At 57.7% G+C, this 19,493-nt stretch overlaps 1 long non-coding RNA gene across 1 annotated transcript; it reads right to left on the minus strand.

The window, feature by feature from the left end:
• Positions 1-5,859: 5,859 nt before the first annotated feature.
• Positions 5,860-19,493, minus strand: LOC124082738 (uncharacterized). The gene is made up of 3 exons (XR_009225421.1): positions 14,115-19,493; positions 7,579-8,451; positions 5,860-7,220 (listed from the first exon to the last, which is right to left on the minus strand). It is a non-coding gene; the product is annotated as an uncharacterized LOC124082738 (long non-coding RNA).

The raw sequence follows: 19,493 nt of genomic DNA on the forward strand, positions 1-19,493 counted from the left end.
ACCCCCGGTTCCCTCCCTCCCCACTGCCATGGGCGGTCACGGTGACCATCTCTGCCCCGATCTGGGTCAACAGGACTGTGGATGGAATGATGTGAGCCCAGCCCCCAGGGATTTCAATGCCAGATGACATGGGCCATCCTTCCTGGACCTCTGGGCTACATCTCAGACCCCCACCCTCACCTCCAGCTCTGAGACCTCCCTGGGGTGCAGAGGAGCCCACCTAGCAGCCCACCAAGAAGTGCCCTGGCCAGACGGGGCTCACAACCAAGGAACCCCACTGGCCTGGCCACACGGCCTTGAGGATAATTTTCAGGCAGATCTTTCCTTCCTTGGGGCTTCGAGGGCAGGAAGACCAGGAGGACCCGGAGGAGAGGAACAGGGGACGCTGAGAGCCAAGCCTCGTGCGGTGGATTAAACAAGATGCGCCCTTCCTACTCAGGTGAAGTGGTTTTGCGCTTGGTCCCCACGGCATTTTGAATTGGTGCTAAGGAAAAATAGGTTAAGTGATTCTTTTGGAGAAAGAAATGCACGCACACACGTCCACACGCACCCGAGTGCACAGAAGGGATCACACTCCTGTTTCGGATCTAGACCCAAACCCCAAGCTTTCAGCTGGGACTGAGGGCACTGGAGGAGGAGCCAGGGAGGAGAAGAAAGGGCCCCGCCGCCCTGCCCACCGGGGGGCCGCCCTGCCCACCTGGGACTGCTCCATCTGGGGCATTTTGTTTTTCCACACGCTGTGGCAGGGCCGTAAGCAAGACAGATGAGAGAGTGGCTATGAGGGGGATGGGAAGGGGAGCCCCTCCCCCAGGAGGCCTGCATGGGAAGAGATTCTGGAGAATGCCCCTTCCTAAAGGGACCCATGGGCATTTTGCAGGGCAGTAAGCAAGACAGATGCCCCTCCCCTCACTTCCGCCCCCTGCCCCCTGCCCATCACCACCTCCACACTGTGCTTTTGATGGTGCTGTTCCCTCAGCCTGGGGACACTTTTCTCCTCTCAGATCCTTCAGAACAGTGTGCGGGTGACCACATTAGTCCTGTTGTTGTGTAAGGAGCCACCCCAAACCTCGGTGGCTTGAATCAGCAATAAATAAATAAATAAAAGAGAAGCTTACTATTTCAGTTTCTGTGGCCTGGGATTGCGGGGCGGGGGTGGCTCAGACTCGAGGGGGCTTGTGAGTTTGCCATCGAGAAGTCTGGCTGAGCCCCCGACGCCACCCCAGGACTGGACGTGGCTGAGGGTGTGCCCAGCATGGCTGTCTGAAGGGGCCAGCAAGCGGGGCTGGCTCTTGGTTGGGGGCCTCAGTTCCTTGTCACATTGGACGGCTCCACAGGACTGCCTGGGTGGCCTCAGGAATGGCAGCTGCCGCCCAAGACAGGGGCCACGGTGTCTTTTAGAAGTCACCCACTGTCACGTCTGCAGTTTCCTGTTGTCACACAGGTCCCCCTGCTCACAGTGGGAAGGCTCCACAAGGGATGTGGACCCCAGGAGCCAGGGCCGTCTGGAGGCCAGGAGGTCTGAGATGGGTTGTCTGGTCACCTAGTCCTGCGTGCAGATTAGCCAGGGGAGGGCAGCAGTGGGGTGGGGCCGGAGCAGGCGACGCGGTTCCACTAGATCCTGTGGTTCTGGCGTCTGTGTTCTCCGTAGCCCACGAGGCAAGAGAAGTGCCAGACCTGATGAGGACAAAGGGTGCACGCAGAGTTCCTCATGAGGCTGGACAAGAGAAAAGGTGCCCAGCAATGGGGCCCAGTGTCCCTGTGAGGGCCTGAGCCACACTCTGGGGAGTACTATCCAGATGGATGCCCTCAGACCCAAAGGTCCCACAGTGGAAGGGGACCCAGAAGATCCCACTGGGGGGCTGGCGGCTACCTGCCTACTGGCCCAGGGCTGAGGTTACTGGGCGGTCAGGTTTGCTAGGCCACCACCCTGCCAGTCGGGGTAAAGCAGCCCAGGAACGTGCCCCAGGACATCAGGGGGACTCCTGTCCCCCTGCTGATACATCTGGTACCTCCACTAAGACCTGAGCAATCCTGTGTCTGACCCAGGTCTGTGCCCTGGGTGCCCCGACCCCCACCAGGCCACAAACAGGGTGCTGGGGTGAGCTTCCCACCCAAGGGTGCGAGGGTCAGACGGTGGGTGTCCCCACCTCACCCCAGCAGGTCCAACAGAGGTGGGGTCTTCAGGGCATGGACAGCCCCGCGGCGGACCACCTCCCCAGCCCTTGGAGCCAGCGGTCCCCTGAGACACCCCAGGAGGCGCTGGATGGGGTGGAGGGGGCGGGGCTCTCCGCAGCGACCTGACGAGCTGCCCAGCAGACAGGGCCTCCGCGCCCTGCACCATTGGGCGTCTGCCATTTGGGCATCTGCCATCTGGGCCCGGGCACCCTTGTGCAGAGTTCCAAAATCCCTCCATCCTGGGATCCTGCTGCCACAGCAGGGGTGGCGTGAGTCCCGGAGGCTCGGCGGCCCTGCCTCGAGGTGAGCCTGGCAGCCGGTTATTAAACCATCCATCTAGCTCTGCCTGGGGACGCCGGGGATGGGGCTCGCCGGCTTCTGCGCCCTGGTCTGGAACTGGGTCAGCCCGAGGCCCCTGGGAGCTGGAGGTCAGCGACCAGGCTTGTCACTGCTGACCTGCTGCGGGCTCCGAGGCTCCGGAGGCTGCAGACTGGAAAGGCGCTGACTGGCTGGTTTCTTCATGTTCTTTCTCTGCTCAAAAACTTCCAGGCTCTGAGTCCACAGGGTGAAGCGCCCCCCCTCAGCCTGGCATCTGGAGTTGTCTGCAATCTGGCCACAGTCTACCTAGAATCACAATAATAGCTCAAAATGGGACATTTACTCTCTTTCAGGCTCAACGCCAAGGGCTCCACATGAATTAGTCTCAGGGAACAATGACAACCATCCTACGAGGCACTGATCCTTTTAGTTCCCATTTTATTGATGAGGCTCAGAGTTGCTAAGCAATTTGACCAAGATCACACAGTGAGGAAAGAGCAAAGGTTCACCCAGGCTTTCCTGCTGACGCAGCCACACCATGACCACGGGGCTCTCAGTGTTTTAGGTGAGTCTCCTTCTCTTTTTTTCTAATTTTTTTTTTTAGTTGTTGATAGACTTTTGTTTTATTTATTTTTACGTGCTGAGAATCGAACCCAGTGCCTCACACATGCCAGGCAAGTGCGCTACCGCTGAGCCCCAGCCCTAGCCCGTGAGTCTCATTCTTAAGCCACTATGGCCTGTCACTTCCCAGAAGGGTTCTCTCTGTCTAGAATCTGCATGTCTGAAGGTCGCTCTAGGTAGGGGACCCCAGCTCATGGTGAAGGAGGGTTGATGGCTGCTACCAAGTTACTCAGGCCTAAAACCCCAATGTCCCTGGATGCCAACTGGGCTACCACAAATCTGATCCATCAGTACCTCCTGTCATCTCTGCCCCCAAACCACACCTTAAACCCTCCCTCTCCCTCCGTCCCCCACTGGGGTAAGGCGGGGTCTCCCCTATGGTGGGCATGTCAAAAATACCTGCTAAATAAAACCATGAAGTGTGAGCCGGGGAAGAGTCACCAACAGAGGAGGAAAGGTGTGGGAGGGAGGAAGGGGCCAGGGTGGGCGCTGGGCACACCTAACCAGGTCTCGCCCCGCCCACAGCCAGGTGAGTCCTGCTGCAGGGCGCAGGTGTCCCATTACCTCTCCTTCAGGTACAGTGGCGTAATGTCCTTCCTTCACCCTCTGGATGCCCTAGGGGCATCTGTCCCTTTCTGGCCCCCAGCCCAGACCTGAGATTAAAGAGCAACCCCCATCCTCACCCCCTGGCCCCTTGGGTTGTGCTGAGCACGGCTTCAACCCCAGCTTCCCTGAAGCCTCCCCGTCTCCCCACGTCGCCTGCTTCCTGCCTGCCCTCATGCAGGACCACGGGCCTCAGGGCACCCTCAGACCAGCCCAAGCAGACCCCAGGTGTGCCGACTCCCCAGCGGCACCTGGAGGTGCCAGAGTTGCCAGTTTTCTGCCAATGGCCAAGTTCCCCACGCCTTCCCCAGAGCCCAGCCCTGTCCCTGCTGGGAACTCAGGAGGAGGAAGCCTGGAGATGGGGACTCAATGCAGACCCTGCCAGTGGCCGAGGGAAGGCCAGGAGGGGGACAAGACCAGGGTCAGTGTCACAGCCAAGCCGGCTGGAGCTCAGAAGAGCCCTGCCCTCCTTGGAGAGGATCACACTGTCCCTCATCATTCACGGGGTGCCAGGTTATGTCCTGGGGTGCCCATCCTCAAACACCATCGAGGAAGTTATCACTTGGGACTCACTGGGTGTGACAGAAACCCAAGGGCAGCCTGGGTTGACCTGGCTGAATCCCACAAAGGTGCCTGGGGAAGGCTGGGGAGGGGAAGGGGCCACCAGCATCCCTCTCACTCCCGATGGCAATGGAACCGGAGCACGGGGCTCCCGGCACAGGCTCAGGATCAGAGTGGGGCGAGCTGTCCGGCCTCTCCAACCAACTGCGCCAGCGGGGACTCTGATTGGGCCTGCCTGGGTCACATGCTCACCCTCTGGCCCAATCACTGCAGCCAGGGTAATGAGGGTAGATTGGGGGTGGGGCCTGGGCCAGGAGCCCCCCTCTGGTAACCAGGGGGACGGATGAGCAGGAAAGCTGGGGCCTGGCCCTTGGACTGGAAAGGAAGGAGGGAGGGTGGGCGTGACCGGGCCAGAGCAATCCAGGAAGGCTCCCCGGAGGAGGGGGACAACTCCAGGGACCCTCAGGAGAGCAGCTGGCTGTGAGGGCTGTCCCAGGAGACAGGAGGGTGGAGTCCCACAGCCTCAAATCCTAGCGTCCCTGCTTCCTGACTGGGTGCTGGGGACAGGTGACGGCTTCCCAGACTTGTCCGGGCTTCCCTCCTCCCCCGCTTTGCCTGGCCACCATGGTCAGGAGTGATGGCTCCCACGTGGCTTCCCTTGGCTCAGCCTGGCTGGCAGGTGGTCTGAGATGGGCTCCAAGGTGCCACCTACAGTTAGACTTCAGGTCCTTTGTTTTTATGGCTGTAATAATATCTTTTCCCAGGAAGCTCCTGAGCACCGTGACCCAGGATGCCAGGAACCGGGGGTCCACGTCCCCTACAGGCTCCCACAGTCCCCGGGGTCCCCAGGCAGCTGGTGGGCTTTACACTTGGGGGGATGGATGCTACAATTTTATCCACTGACATTTTGCAAATTTGAAACAGGGGATGAGCTTGGCTCAGCCCCTGAAGGGCTCCTGTCCAAAAGAGGCCCCAGGGCCTGGGCTTCCCTGGCCAGGGACACTGGGCCTGGCTGGCCCCTCTCATGCACCTCCCTCCCCTCCTTCCCCCACTGTCCCCAGGTGGGGCGTCAGAACCCACGGCCCCTCCCCTGCTCGGCCCGAGGACGTGCGCCTGCGGCCAGGCCTCTCTGATGAATGCAGCCTGGAAGAGGCGCACCTTTGGCTCCCCGTGTTGAATTCCAGGAGTTCTGGGAGGCTCAGCTGGGGAGTTCTCCTGGTGGCAGCCAGTGTCTCCTGGGGCTGCCACCACCTGACGGCTCCGCTGGGCCCAGGGGGACATCCAAGATGGCTCAGCCACAAAGCTGGCACTTGGTTGGTGCCCACTGTCAACTGGCAGGTGCCCTGGAGCCGGTGACTGAGGGCCTCCCTCTGGCATGGCAGAAACAGGGGAGTTGGGCTTTGACAAGGCAGACCAGCGTCCCACGAGAGCCAGACAGAAGGCATATGCACCTGGAGACCAGGATGTATCACTTCCACTGCTTCCTGTTGGTGACAGCAAGGGTCACTAAGTGCCATCCAGATTCTTTTTTTTTCTTTTTGGAGGTCCTGGGGATGGAACCCAAGAGCATTGGACACTGAACTACACCCGCAGCCCGTTCTTTATTTTATTTTGAGACAGGATCTCCCTAAATCATTGAGGCTGGACTCCAACTTGTGATCTGCTGCTTGAGCTTCCCAGGGCCACCAAGCCTGGGCCAGCCCAGATTGGAGAGGAAGGAACATAGACCCCGTCCCACAACAGAAGTATTTTTTAAAAATGGGACATGTTTTAAAAACTGCCTCTGTGTGGGTTAGAGTTAGCTCAGAGTCGAGCTTACCCAGTGTGTGCATGGCCCTGGGTTCAATCCCCAGCACCACAAAAAATAAATAATAATCAAAACTGCCAACATCTGGCACATGGCAAGATCTCAATATGTGTTTGCAGTTGTACGATAGCTCCAAATAAGAAAAGTAAACATAACATATAATGCAAAATGGAATTGTTGAAATATCAACGTAAGAGTCAAAATTTCAACAAAAATTGTATAATCCAAAATATACTCAGTCGTAACCTAGTGAAATAGGATTTGATATGCCTGTGGAATGTGTTGGCTCAGAAATGTATGATTTTGTAAAACACAGAAAGCACAGCCATAAACACCGAACACCAGAGCTGCGTCACCTGTGACCCGTGTGGGCTCCTCTGTCAGCTGCCTGGTGCTGGCTGGGAAAGGACCCCGTGAAGTTTTCACATTTTCCCCCCAAAACACATCGAGGCGTCCCTGGGGGAAACCATTGGAGTTTACTAGATAGAACAAGCTCAAAATAAAACTCTCCAGTGCACAATCGATGACTCCCATCACGAATGGCAGAAAAGAGACCAGAGATGTGGAGGTGTTTTTCCAAGTGGCTTGTCACATAGAGAAGCCAGGCACAGCTGTGCCACTGCCCAGACACTTGCAAACCAGCCACACAGGGAGGGACAAGCCGCCCGCAGCAAACAGGTGAAGCTCGTTGCAAAATTATTTTATCTTTTTCCAAGTCACACTGCAGGTGGAGGGGACCCTGAAGTTAATGGCCAACAACACGGAGGATGGGTGACTCCCGCGGGCACCCACCAACACACACTTCACTTCACCGGCACAGAAGCCACTGCCGAACAAGAGCTGGGGATACCCCACTTCTGTGCCTCAACAGAACCCTGCTGCCCGGGAAGAGGCTCTGTGCCCTGCTCCAAGCCAATCCTGAGACCCTGCTCCCAATGTCCCAGGCTCCCTTGCAGCGAGGGAAGCCCTGTGACCCAGGTGACCAGTGAGACGGAAGGAGAGAGCAGCAGGCGGGTTCCCGGAAAGTCTTTTCTTCTCGCGTGTCAGAAGCCAGGCACCCCACACGGGGCCAGACTTTTCCAACCTGGACTGGGGCGGAACATTGATCCAAGCCATCTTGCCGGCCTCAGGCTTCCTGTCATAGAAGGAAAACGCCCCTGTGTCCCCAAGCCTCCTCCATCTCTCCTCCCCATCTGCCCTCAAGCCACAGTGACCTCCGATCCTTTGAGAGGTGTCCCCGACATCCACACTCCTCCTTCTGAGGCCACTCTGTCCCTTCCTCTCACCAAGGCCCGGCTCCACTGCCCTGGGCCTGTCCCCACCACTCCCTGGGGATGCCCCTCAAGGGTCCCCTCCCCCTCCTTCCTTTGCATTTCCCCTTCCTGGGCTTCCGGCCAGCTGTGCCCAGCCACTGGCCACTCCCTCCACCTGGGAACCTCCTCTGGGCTCCCAGGGCCCCAGCTCTCCTCCCAGAGGCCAGGGTGTTCACTGACCTGTCCATTGTTCTTCCTCACCAACTGAAACACTGCCTGGCCACTAGTCACTGAGGAAGACTCTGCGGTTGTGTCCCCAGTGTCCCCCGCCCCTCCTTCTGCAGGAATAAAAGACACAGCTATTTAGATAGGTGCTTGCCACACACATAGACGGGGTCACATGACTGGATTCTGACCAATGGAATGAGAGCAGAAACGAGTCCTACAATTTCCGGTTAATGCCTTCAAAAAGAAAGGTAGGTACCTCCCCTTCGTTTTCTTGCCTCAGCTGAAAGGCAGATGCAATGGCAGGAGCTAGAGCAGCCATCTGCAGACAGCACTGCTCCTGTAGGCTCAGATCGTTTCGCAACAGAGAGGTAAACATCAGCCTTATTTACATCACCGCCTTCGGGCAGAGACCCAGCTCTCAGAATGCACGAAAGCAATTGTAGCTCGATTTTCTGTCACTGTCCAGACGTGAGGGAATGTGCTGCACATTTTATTTGGGTCTTGCTCATCGCTGTCCCTGACACCGTAGGGAGGACGTTTTGGGGTACTCTGATGGCTGCCTTGTGAGTCACGACACAGACTGGACAGGGACACAGGGATCCAGACAGAGAGCATGCCTGTCACGTGGCCTGCGGGGCCAGGCAGTGCCACCTTGTTGGAGGCCCCGGCTCCAGGATGCCGCACTCCGCACTCACCCACGAGTGCAGCCGGCGGGTCAGGGCGCCTCCCGAGCTTCCTGCTGAGAAAAATGGAGAAAATCACAGCCGAACCAGGGTCCCTGGGTGGACGTCTTTCCAGCCAGCCATCAGAAGGGACAGGAAGGACGAAGGTCTGCTCTTCCAGCCCCAGATCCTCCCTGTTGACTGGAGGTGCACACTGAGCTTTCTGAAAAAAAAAGAGAGAGCTCCAAAGCCGTCCTCTGTGGCACAAAAGCCCTTCTCGTGACTCCCCCACCCCCAGGACTGGGCACCGAATCCAGGGGCGCTCTGCCGCCAGCTGCACCTCCAGCCCTTTTTATTTGTAAGTTTGAGACAAGGTCTCGCTAAGTTACTGAGGCCAGCCTCAAGCCTGCGCTCCTCCTGCCTCGGCCTCCTGAGAGCTGGTTACAGGTGCGTCACCACGCCGCGTCACTCTCAGCAACATGGCCAGCCATCTGACACTGTCACCACAGAGCTGAGATACAATCTACACCTGTGATACAGAGATGCCCGAGCTGTAAACCCAACTGCGGGGACTCCTCGACCCCGAGGGCTCCTCTGCCCCAGGGATTGACCTTCTCCTCTGCTCAGCAGGAGAAACCGTGAGCAGCATAACCCTATTAAACCCCGTCCAAGCCGCTGCCCAACAAGCAGGAACTCTCTCCGGCGTGAAATGCAACCAAAGCCAGGGTCAGGCCGCTGTCCCCAGGACTCCCCAGCCCCGGAGTGTGCCTGTGTGTGGCGTCTCCTCTTCTGATGGGCACTGAAGGGAAATTCCGCGAATAATGGCTCCTCTGTCGCCTCTGGGGCCGTGTCCAATCCCCAGAGCGCAGCGCTGCTGAACGCCACCTGGCCCTGGCCAGAGCCCTCCGACACCCTGCCGCTGGCGATGGGTGGCCACACTCAGCGAGATCAAGGGTAAAGGAAGGCGGCGGCCTGCCAGGGGACCGGACGCACTCCATCCTGCGAGTGAGCGGGGACAGAGGGTTGGAGAGAGACTTCCCTTTGGTGATCCGAGGCTACTTCTGAAAACTGTGGTCAAGTCTAAACAACCTAAAAATGAACCGTTCTGGGCCGGGGCTGGGCTCAGAGGCCGAGCATCTGCCCAGCACGTGAGGCCTGGGCTCGAGCCTCAGCTCTGCGTACAGATAGATGAATAAAATAAAGGCCCGTCAACAACGAAAAGACAGTTTTAAGATGTACCGTTTCGGTCCTGTTGAGACGTGCGCTCCAGGGGCGTTAAGTCCCCTCGTCACTGTGCAGCCAGCACCACGGCCCGTCTTCGGAACTTTGCTTCACCCCGATGTGAGTTCTGAACCCCTTGAGTGAGAGCTCCCCTCCCCCCCCATCCCTCCCCCAGGCCTGGCCACTTTGTCAACTGTCCCAGGGACCTTGTGTAAACGGAACGGGACAATGTTCACCCTTTACTTCTGGTTTCTTCCACTTCGCATGTTTCCAAGGTCCATCCGTGTTGTAGCCAAGCATCTGAATTTCATTCCTTTTTTAGGCTGAATAATAGTCCCCTATACATAGAGTCACCTGTTCCTTATCTGTTCCTCTGTCGGCCACTTTGGCTGCATCACCTTTTGGCACTGGGAACGTGGGGTGCACTTGTCTGTGTCCCTCCTCTGGGTCCCTTCTAGGATGTTCCCACTTCCATGTGGGAAGTCTGCATTTAATGTTTTTTTGGTTTTTTTGGCAGTATTGGGGATTGAACCTGGGGCACTCTACCCCTGAGCTACATCCCCTGCCCTTTTTAAATTTCATTTTGGAAAAAAAGAAAAGAAAAAAAGAAATAAATTTCATCTTGAGTCAGGTCCTGCCCAGTTGCTGAGGCTGGCCTTGAACTGGGTGGGGATCCTCGTGCCTCGGCCTCCCGAGTCCCTGGGTCCCAGGCGTGGGCCACACCTGGCGGTGCTTGACTTCCTAAGGAAGTTCCGTTCTGCTACGCTGCGCGCACTGCGCTGCTCCGTGGGACGTTCCTTGCTCATTCACTTCGACTTGTTCAGCTTCGGCACATCTTCTCCGGATCTGACTAAGCTGGATCTGAACAGACCCTCCACTTCCCTGTCCTCAGGCTTGCTTTTATTGCCATTTTAGGGGTCACCCTGCAGAGGGTCCCAGGCGTCCAGCTGAAGCCCGGTGCTCTGGGCATCTCCAGCCCCAGGTTCTCAGGTTGCCGACTGCGACTTGAAGGTCCTTTGTGCTAGGACCAGGACATGTGGCCCTCACCCTGAGGCTGGGGGACAGGGTCTGCGAGGGGACTTCCAGGCCGCGATGGTGGATGGGGACCAGGGTGGGGCCATGTTCCCCTCAAAACCTCCGGGGGAAGCCGCTGGAGGTGGGGTGTCTGGGGAGGGGGAAGGGTTCGGCCAAGCAGTGGGGCTGTGGCAACGGAAATGGGGAGGAAGAGGCCGGGGTGGGGGCAGATGAACCAGAGAGACCAGAGAGAGGCCAGGTCCCCCGCCCGACGGGCTGGGCTGGGAGCTGGGCCCCATGTCCCCAGGGTCAGCACGCCTGGCCAGGCTGCCGGGGAGGGGGGCTACCTTCTGCTGAATCTGAACGGGGCTCCACTTCCCTGCCCTCTGGCGCTTGCTTTTATTGCCACTTTAGGGGTCACCTGGCCAAGCAGTGCACCCCCTGCCGGGCTGTGGAGCCCCCTCTGCGTGGAGTCGTGGCAGAGGTAGCTCAGAACACTGAAGCCACCCGCCCTTCCCTCGGGCCTGTGCCAGGGCCGGTGAGTGACCTCTGGATGTCCAAAGGTCCAGAACTCCACCTCAGAGCTGAGCTTAGGCCTCGGACCACCCTGTGTCTTTACCCCATAAAGACTCCCAAACCCTGCCCTCGGCGGGGGCACTGGACCCCCCCCCTCCTCTTTGGCTGCCTTGTGAATAAACCCTTTCTTGTTTGCAAACCTGGTCATTGTCGTTCTGGTGTCCTGGGCCATGAGCACACGGGCCTCAACCCCAAACACCAGTGGCCTCCCAAAAACCTCACTGCCACACAACATCAGCCCCCACCCACTAGGGGCTCACTTGGGACGGCTGTGTTCTAGCACTCTCCAGGGGTGAACACTGGACCTCAAGACAACCCCCACTTCCCAGGTGAGGACACTGCAGCTCAGAGAGGCTGAGTAACGTCCCCAGGATCACACAGCCCAGAAGTGGAGAAACCCACGCTTGTCCCCCCAAACTGCCTCTCTAACCACAGGAGTCTTTCCTGAGGGACATCACACTCTCCACGAGATCCAATGTCTCCTTCCCACGTCGTCTTGGAAGTGGGGCCACAGCCAGAGAATCCTCAGCTCTCGGGCTTGGTCCCTGGTCCTCCTTCCCTCTGCACAGACTCCTGCGGCTCCTGCCCCCCCTCTGCAGGGACAAACTCCTCTAAAGAGAGGCTGGCTGGCCCAGCCCACCCCGCGGCCTCCGCCTTCTCGGGAGCCGTGAGGGCTGCAGAGAACAAACACTTCTCTCCTTTGTCACACAGAGTAATAGACTCTTGAAAAATCACGTTCTCGAGGATCACAGCTGAGTCGTATAAGCTGGGACTCTCCATCAAAGAGCCTCGGAACCACCGGCTAATGGAATCTCAGCCGGTGACCAGAGATTCCAGGTCACTCCAGTCTCTCCAGGGCTGGGCTGAGGCAGTGACACGGAGCAGGGCAGGGAGACGGCAGGGCCCAGAGGGAGGAAGCCTTGGGGGACAGGAAGGGGAGGGAGAGGCCCGGCCTGTTGTCACGCTAGAGGAAGCCGTTGGCGAGCGAGGCTGGCTCTGTTACTGATGGTTTTTAATTATGTAAATCAGCCCAGGGCCTGTGCCTGGCACAGGCTTGGCATCCATCAGCTGGCAGCAGAATTAATCAATAAATAACCAGTTGGATGGGGCCCGGGCCTGAGCGCCAGCCACGCCCCACCCCCACCCAGCTGCCGGCGGGGGAGGAGAAGGAGGGCCGCAGCCCAGGGCCATCAGGGCATTGTACACGCGTGTACAAACCCGCCCGCACATACCAACCAGGCACAGTAACAGTGGCTTCAGACTGTGCACATATCCGGGCAGACACACCTGTGTGTGCAAATCACACACAGATTCAGAAGCAGCAGTGCCCCCGCCCCAGCCCCATGGGCCTCAGAAGCCCAGCAGTAGGAGATGAGGTCCTCGTCCAACCTCACCCTCGACCCCTCTTGGCTCACAGCCACAACACCCTGTGACACTGGCCGGGCTGGGCCCGGCCGGTGGCTTACAGATGAGGAAACTGAGACCCAGAGGAGGAGCCGGCCTGTGGTCACGTCCACGGGCTCCTCCCTCTACCAGTCCCTGCCCCCCTCAGATGCAAAGAGTGGGAACGGAGGGGCATCGCTGAGGCCAGGTCCCCTCCAGAGAACAGGGCCCTTGGTGACCTGGCAGAGAGGGCCGCAGGGAGCAGGGAGGCTGGCCCGGCCCCCCAGCTCCCAGGGTGGCTCAGCGCCACCCATAAACCTCCCCTCGGCCTGGCTGCTCCTTGCTCATGCTCCAGCGTCAAGGGGAGAGACTCCCATCGCTAGTGGCAGGAGGGAGCTGGCAGGGAGACGGTCCCCTCTTCCCCTTTCTGCCTCCAGCTGCCCACGGTCTCTGCTGCCTGATTGGGGACCACTGAATCCTGAGTCAGAGATGAACCGAGGCATAATGATCTCCTGACCCCCAGCACTGAGTCCCTGTTCTCTGGGCCTGGGGACCGTGCAGTGGGGGCCAGCTCTTGGCACCCACTTCCTGAGCGTCAGCTGAAAGGCTCCTGGGAGGCAGGGAGAGGCCCAAAGGAGACCAGGAAAGGGCCTTCAGGGCTCCTGGGGAACCGCCTTTGGGGACCACCCACTTCTTAAATCAGCTGAGCTACACCCCCAGCCTTTTTTTATTTGAGTCAGAGTCTCGCTGAGTTGCAGAGGCTGGTGGTGAACTTGGAGTCCTCCTGCCTCAGCCTCCTGAGTGCTGGGATGACCGGTGTGCACCACGGCCCCCGGCTGGCTTTTCTTTCTATGAGACAGGGTCTCACCGTGTGGCAGAGGCCGGCTTTGAACTCACGACCTGCCCGTGTCCACCGAGCTGGCCTTTCTTACAAGTTGCCAGCTAACGCCGCCACCGCTGGTGTGGGGGCCACGCTCTGAGAACCCACAGCCCGTGCGAGTGCCCACTAAGCAGCTCGACTCCGCTGACCCCCCAAACTCTCTGAGTCAGGGAGGTGAGCCAAGGCCCAAGGCCACACAGGGAGGGAGTGGCCCACCAGAAGGGGGGTCCTGAGGTGGAGGAGGCTCCATCCCCACCCACCTGCCCTCCTTCTACTCCTATCCCAACCCCCATCAGGAGCGAAAAGGCGGAACTGCCTCCCTGGGCAGAAGCGATCTCTTAATCTCTTGGGCTTTAATCTTGCAGCCCAACGTAAACCCAAATCCTCCCAGGGAAAGGAAGGGGGTGGGGACACTGATCTGCCCTGGAGGGGGGGTAATCTAGGCTTTAGGGTCTCACTTGGCCACAGATGTCCCACCCCATCCTCTGGGAGCTCTGGCGGAGGCAGCCAGAGGGGGAGAGGAGATGGACTGAGCTGTTCAAAAGGCCTCACCGGCAGGAGGAGTTTCCTTGACCAAGAGGCAAAAGCATTAGCATAAAAGAAAAAGCGGTAAACAGGGCGCCATGAAAATGGAGAATTTATAGTGAGCACAAAACACCCTTAAGAGAACCGAGAGCCTCTCCCGGGTCAGGAACGGTATCTTAATGCCTGTCCGGATGCGAGGGAGGACCAGCATCACCTCACATAAAGCACTCCTACACATGAAATGACCCACAGTCTTAAACAGGCAGAAGATACGAGAGGCACCTCACCAAAGAGAAGATGCATCCAAACAGCCAACTCGCACTTGAAAAGACGTTAGCAACCCTCAAGAGACAGGAAACGGAAACCCTCCAGTTACCCTTCATACCCAGCAGGAGGGGCACCACTTGAGATTGAAAATAGCAAGTGTAGGCTGACAGAATCACCTCCCGTCACAGCTGGTCCCAGTGCCACGGCTCAGCCACTGTGAAAACCGTCTGGCCGTCTCTTACTGCTCTGGATGGGAGGTTGTGTCTCCTACAGAATCTGCACTGAAACTTGGTTGCCCGTGTGAGAGTACTAAGGGGGGGTGCTTAGGGACGGTTTTAATCACAAGGGTGGGGCCTCCTGGACGGAGTTAGCGCCCTTGTGAAGAGGCTCAAGGGAGCTGGTTAGCCTTTTGCTCCTCCGGCCATGTGAGGACACAGCAAGAAGGCACCAGCCCTTGCCAGACGCCGGATCTGCTAGCACCTTGATCTTGAATTTCCCGGCTTCCCGCGTTGTGAACAGTGAGTTTCCATTGCCCTGAGACACCTGTGCCTGACCTACCCATTCTGCTCCTAGGAATTCACCGGGAGAAATGGAAGCGTCTGTCCACACAGTGACAAGGAGGCTCCCTGCAATAGAAAGCCACCCAGACGTCCATCAACAAGTCCCTGATCACCACCGTGGAGCCCCTCCCCGATCCTGGACACTTACCCCTGATTCGTTATGTGGAAGAGACACGAGGCTCCGAGTGGCATGAGCCACTAGTTTCCCAGTAGTGAGACGCGGTTCCTCACGACTCCACCCACGGAAGACCTAGAGGTGGACATCACTGAAACCCCTGCCCTTCACACCCGTTTCACAGATGGGCACCCACCTGCCCCCTGTGGAGATGCCCATGGTGCCCAGGAGACCAGCATTCAAGGCTCAGGTCCCAGATGCTGAGCCAGCCTCCAACTGACCTGGACCAGTCCTGGGACCAGGTGCCAATGGTGCTCCATGCAGGTCACTGCTGCTGGGGACCTTGACATAAGCACCAGGGAGATGGCCACTGCCCACCTGGACAGCAGGCCCTGCCACGGAGATAAAGGAGAAGCCAGAGAACGCTGACAAACCGTAAAGAATAAGCAGCTAAAATAAGCCCTGGCTGGGAGGGAAACGTGTCCCCCTCAGTCTTGCCGTTGAAATGGAGCAGCTGTCCAGGAGCCGCCCCGCGAGGCTCAGGAGGACAGCTGAGAAGCCCACACCAGGACCACCCAGGGGCTGGTACCTGGAACGGGCACTGGGTGGCCTGGGTCCAAATCTCTGCTCCAAGAGCCATCTTGGACGTCCCGCCGGGCCCAGCGGAGCCGTCAGGTGGTGGCAGCCCCAGGAGACACCAGCTGCCACCAGGAGAACTCCCCAGCTGAGCCTCCCAGAACTCCTGGAATTCAACAAGGGGAGCCAAAGAGAATGACCCTTTTCACCACGAGCAACGTCACCAATCAGAGGTGAGCAGGCTGCGTTCATCAGAGAGGCCTGGCCGCAGGCACACGTCCTGGGGCCGAGCAGGGGAGGGGCCGTGGGTTCTGACGCCCCGGGGAAGGAGGGGAGGGAGGTGCAGTGAGAGGGGCCAGCCAGGCCCAGTGTCCCTGGCCAGGGAAGCCCAGGCCCTGGGGCCTCTTTTGGACAGGAGCCCTTTAGGGGCTGAGCCAAGCTCACAGCTCATCCCGTTTCAAATTTGCAAAATGTCAGTGGATAAAATTGTAGCATCCATTTTCCTCGTGTCTAAAGCCCCAGCTGCCTGGGGACCTGGGGGAGCCTGTGGGGGAGGCAGACCCCTTGGCTCCTGGCATCTTGGGTCACGGTGCTCAGGACCTTCCTGGGGAAAGAAAGATATTAGAGCCATAAAACTAAAGGACATGAATTTTTTTTCATCGATACACCAGCACACTCTTTAATATCTGGAGACTGGATGTGAAATTAAGACTCCTTTGTCCAGTAAGTACACAATATATACAGCAGGACAACGTTCAGTGAAACACAGGGAACAAACGGCCGTGGGCAAGCTACGGTTTCCAGCACATTCTACAAGACACCTTTTGCCACTTCTTCCTCCCACCTCCGTGAGCCTGGTGAACAGGTACGATTCCAAACACAGTATTTCCCATCCATTTTTTAAAGCTATTTACAAAAAGTTTTATTCTACGATGTCTACTTTCAAACATGGCAAGCCCTTCTAAATATACAGAAGCTCTCCCACAAGAGAACCTGTCCTCCTCGAGCTCGGCACTGATAAATACAACTGTGCACGTCCCGGTGGTTATAATCCGAGGGATCTTCTAACATGACCGTTTTGGCCTTAAATCTCTCCCTCCCCACTTCCTTCTCTCTAAATTCAGTCCAGTGGACAAGTGCAGCCGTATGTGATGCTTACAGATGGTTAAACAAATTCACAGCCAGAAATTATTTACAGAGGACAAGCTTTCCCATGGATTTAACACAATGCAGAAAATGTGCTAATTTTACTTTGTCATACACTGGCAATCTCTTTATCATCTAGAGACGCCAAGTTGCAAAACTGGGTCTCGTTTTGTCCATGATATGCACACTGCAAGGGTGGGGCTCAGCGGTACGGCACTCTCCTAGCACGCGTGAGGCCTTGGGTGTGATCCTCAGCACCTAGTTAAAGTAACTAAATAAACAATAAACGTATAACCACCTCCACAGCCCTACTCAGAGCAGTGGGTTAACAGTTCCACTCCCCAAAGACAGTATTTGATATGAAGTTGAGCAAAAATATATCTACAAAGCGATATTTTTGCCACCTCTGCATTTAACATACGCAGGGCCCTTCTGAACATCTCACCAGACGAGATGTTTCAGGTAAGGGCTTTGATTCGTCTGCCACATACACCATAGTCTGGAGTCAACTGCCCACAGGTAGCAATGTTCTAATTTGGAAATGTCTTCAAAATATGAGCATTCTGGCCCGTCACTGACCCGGGGGCTATAATGCTGACATCTTTTTTTTTTAAAGAGAGAGAGAGAATTTTTTTTAATATTTATTTTTTAGTTTCGGCGGACACAACATCTTTGTTTGTATGTGGTGCTGAGGATCGAACCCAGGCCGCACGCATGCCAGGCGAGCGCGCTACCGCTTGAGCCACATCCCCAGCCCAATGCTGACATCTTTAGAAGACCTTCTTTCCCAGGAATTTTAATACAAAATGGACATAATTTATGCTTACGAACAGTACTTGGTCACACAGTGGCCACCTCTTTAACATCTAGAAAGACTGCGGACGTAGATGAGGACTCGTTTGTCCTTTATAGACACTCTGCACACAAAAGCAAAACAAAGCCCACGGACAGGAATGAGGAGTGAAATCCCCACACAAACAGTGTGGACCCATGTGGCCCAGGACCGGCTTCTCTTCCTTGTCCCAGCTTCTGCTCAAGGGAACAGGTGTCACTCCTGGTGTCACTTCCAGAGGTGGCTCCATTTCAAAGTCGCTTCCAGAAGTCATTTCTGATTGTTTAAAACAAATGGGAGGCCAGGCACCATGGTGCAGGCCTGGAATCCCAGTGGCTGGGGAGGCTGAGGCAAGAGGATTGCAAGTTCAAAGCCAGCCTCAGCAACTTAGTGAGGCTCAGTGGTTAAGTGCCCTTGGGTTCAATCCCCAGTACCAATAAATAAATTAAAAAATAATTTAAAAGGGCATTTCCAAGGCGTGCTGTTTTCTAACCATCAAACAGAGCAAGCTCTTCCTCCCCGCATGTCCAGATTTGGTGAAGTTTGATTTTTCAGCCAAGCTTTCTTTGAGAGCAGATTTTCCCAGTACACCCAGGCCTTCTCCAGAGGCCGCAGACCTTCCCAGGGGGCACCAGGCACTTCGGATTGGCCGGGGGACGCGCTGCCCCTCAGTTGGGCAAATCAAGGCCACCAGCCGGCCATTAGCTGCACGTATCACTGTCGGTGGCTTCGCTCCAGACCCTTGAGGCCTCTGTTCCAGGGTTCGGGTTCGGGGACAGGTGAGGGCGCGTCCAACCGAAGGAACGCCCCCCGCCCAGGCCCTGTGGCCCCGATGTCTGACCCATGGTCGCCTTTGGGGCCTCCCGCCTTCTCGGGCCCTCGAAGCCCCTCGTCCTGGGCGGTGCTAGGAAGGTCGCCCTTCTCACCACCAGAGGGGGCCGCGTCCTCCGCGGGATCCTCGACTGGACCCAATAGAGTTGGGCCCGGAGCCCCTGCAGCCGCGGCCACCCAGCTGCGACCACAGCCGTGGTCATCAAGGCCTTCGCGGAAGAGACTGGCCAGTCCTTGGCGGCCACGCTCCCCGTGTCCGCAAGGCAGAGGCCACAGCCTGTCCCACAGCAGCTCCCCAGGTTGGCCCCTTGCCCATGGGCCACTGGCCACCGGGCCTCACCTGTTCCCGTCTAAGTCACTGTCTTAATTCCCCAGGAGAGAGGGGACCCCACTCCTGAGAGAGGGGACACCCCTGGGACTGACTCCAGCCACCTCCCCCTGAAGCAAAGCGGCCAGTCCCTCAGGCAGGCTCCTGCAGGGCCGCTCCCCTCTCCTGGAATGTTCTCTGCCTCCAGAATCCAATACTCAAAGGATCTGAAGTCTAACTGTAGGTGGCACCTGGAGTCCATCTAGGGCCACCTGCCCACAGGGTGAGCTGAGGGAAGCCACCACTCCTGCCCACGGTGGCCGAGCAGCAGGGGCAGGGGGTGGTGAGGGCCAGCAGCTGTAGGGGAGATTTGCAGCCAGAACACGGGGCAGGTGGTCACTGAGGCTGGGCCAGGGCGAGCTGTAGGGTTTGTGACCCAGGTGGTGGCCGGGGACCTCCACCTGGAAGGGGACTCCACTCCTGATTTAATGCTCTTGAACTTCTTAGTGCTTTTGGAGGGAGGGGCTTCACTGGGCCTGGAGCTGGTGCAGGCTGGGGTCAGCCGCTGGCTCAGGACGCAGCGCTGAGCGGAGCCAGGCAAAGTGGGGGAGGAGGGAAGCCCGGACAAGTCTGGGAAGCCGTCACCTGTCCCCAGCACCCAGTCAGGAAGCAGGGCCACAAAGATTTGAACCCAGGCTGTGGGACTCCACCCTCCTGTCTCCTGGGACAGCCCTCACAGCCAGCTGCTCTCCTGAGGGTCCCTGGAGTTGTCCCCCTCCTCCGGGGAGCCTTCCTGGATTGCTCTGGCCTGGTCACGCCCACCCTCCCTCCTTCCTTCACTGTTCTCCCACAGGGCTAGAGGCCGGCCTCTGCCTTCTTTTCTACTCTGCAACATGGGCCCCCGAGGGTGACATTGAGGACTGCAGGAGCCTGGTCGGTGCCTGGTACACAGAGGCAGCTATCAAGTATCAACCGCCAACGACGTTCCTGGTGGAACTTCATTTCCTTATTGTGCCTCCCCCGGGAGGTGGA

This window comes from Marmota monax, unplaced genomic scaffold, assembly GCF_021218885.2.
Source record: "Marmota monax isolate L192 unplaced genomic scaffold, Marmota_monax_Labrador192_F-V1.1 WCK01_AAM20220418_F8-fsc00051, whole genome shotgun sequence".
Taxonomy (NCBI): domain Eukaryota; kingdom Metazoa; phylum Chordata; class Mammalia; order Rodentia; family Sciuridae; genus Marmota; species Marmota monax.